The sequence below is a fragment of the Cicer arietinum genome, chromosome 2, assembly GCF_000331145.2.
Source record: "Cicer arietinum cultivar CDC Frontier isolate Library 1 chromosome 2, Cicar.CDCFrontier_v2.0, whole genome shotgun sequence".
Lineage (NCBI taxonomy): Eukaryota > Viridiplantae > Streptophyta > Magnoliopsida > Fabales > Fabaceae > Cicer > Cicer arietinum.
This window is the reverse complement of record NC_021161.2, coordinates 34,173,533-34,175,803: the sequence shown is the minus strand read 5'-3', so window position 1 is coordinate 34,175,803 and position 2,271 is coordinate 34,173,533.

Below are 2,271 nucleotides of genomic sequence, written 5' to 3'. Positions count from 1 at the left end.
GTGTAGGTCCGTGATAGACTGCACATTTTTAGTAAATCGTGATAACCCGTGATAGGTGGCACCATGGTAAATAGTATTGGTCTGTGATAGGCGGTACATTTACGATTTATGTTGTATTTTAGTAAATCGTGTTGACCCATGATAGATGGCACCTCGGTAAATTGTATTGGTCTGTGATAGGCGGTACATTTACGATTTACGTTGTTTTTTAGTAAATGGTGTTGACCCGTGATAGGTGGCACCTCAGTAAATACTACTAGTTTGTGATAGGCGGTACATTTACGATTTACGCTTTTTAGTAAATCGTGTTGACCCGTGATAGGTGGCACCTCGTTAATTAGTATTGGTCTGTGATAGACGGTACAATTATGATTTACGCCCCTTTGAGGAGGGTTTTGGTTCGAATTCCGGAATCATGCATTTTGGCATATACGCATTGCATAAGGGTGCTTGGTATGCGAGTCATGTTTGATATAATGTGATGATTGTATATACATACTCAATTGTTGTTTGTGATTGTGCCAAAATTGCTAAGTGTGATGATTGACATTGTGTTGTAAGTGTTGAATGATTTTGAAACGTTTTCAAAACTGAAATCTGCATTATTTAGCATATTGTCAGCTTGACTTTTATTTTGATGGGTCCTTGTACCACTTTTGATGCGGCGTGGGGAATTTAAAATTTTTGGGCAGTGCTTTTTTACGGGTATCTGCCGAGAATACCTCAAGGATATGAGCTATGTCTGAAAGGTCTCATAGCCCGGGTGTATTTTTGTTGTTTAAATACTTTGGATTTTTGTTTGAAAAACTATTTCCGCTGCTTATAAATATTGTTGACTTTTGTCATTGTGTTATGACTTAAATATTTATCCAAAAGTATTTATTTCTTAATTTCTGATAATTGAAATTCGATTTTTGTTTTTTTTTTAAAAAAAAAACGGGCTGTTGCAAAAACATTATGGAGTTCTTCATTTATTTTATTTCCAAGTTAACAACTTGATAACAAACTTTCTTAAGTTCAAGTTAAAAAAATTTAAAAGGGTCACAATTTAAATTCTTTTTTCTTGTGACATCAAATTCTACTTTATCTGGTTCTCGGTAGAATGAGTTCCTAATAATCATGTTCTTTTGGACGATTCGTCCTTAACTAAATCTTAGATTTAGTCTTGTTGGAATATATTTTTGAATGATTTTTATGGATGCATGTTTACAACATTGTAAGAAAATCCTCCACAAAATTCATCTCAAGTCAAAAAGTTTTTATTTTTGAATGCTTTTGAATTTGCTTGTTGAAATTGATGCTAGCAAAAAATCACAGAGTGCTACTATATTTCAAATTTAAACTTTCATAAACAATTTTAATTAATAGGAGATTATTTTAATTATTTTAGGACATGTGGCCCCGTTGTATTTTTATACTAAGGTACCTTGAATTTTGAAGGGATCGCCACATCAGGAACCAAACACATATCTAAAGCTTCAAGACCATAAACATACTCCCCTCAATTGCTTTTATTTGTTCTTCTAAAACATATAATTTTTCTTTCGATTGTGTATCATCACTATAATTGGAGGTTGTTGCCAATTTCTGTTAGCATAAAAAAGGGTTACTAGGGGTGCACTGAATGGAGCATTTTATGAAGGGATAGTGTTTTGGGGTGGCACGTAAGCCATATGAGATAGGATTTGTGGTTGGTTTAGGCTTTAGGAATTGATCGTTGAGTAATTTGGGTTGTTGTCCATGGGTTGATGACTAAGGGTGGAGTATAACCATGTGGGAGACCATACATTGAAAATTGTATAGCTGTCATTCGAAACTGTTCGGTAGTCAGTGTAAAGCCTGGTAGCTAAGAATGGGTGGTTTGGTGTTCTTTATTTATGGTTGGAGGATTCTTATTTGTACTCTCCTTCCTTGCTAAAGCTTGTATAGCTTTTAGGATTCGATCAACTTTGTCTTTAAATTGGCTAACATACACTCTCATCACTTCTTTAGTTTTGCTCAAGGTCATCCATGATTTAGGAGTTCGTGGGAGTTTGATAAGAGTTTCAAGGAAACAATTTTATTGATTTTGTTTTTCTGAAAGATCACGTGATGCTAGTTTAAAAATGAAGATTTATATTCATGCATGTGGGTATTACAGAACCATTGATTTCACAACCTAGGCACAAGCATCTTCTCTGGATCATGCATCGAAACCAAAGCCATACGTAGAGAAAACTCTAAACAAACTCGTTCATTGATAATTAAAAGGGTACTTTAAGAACAGAGGTG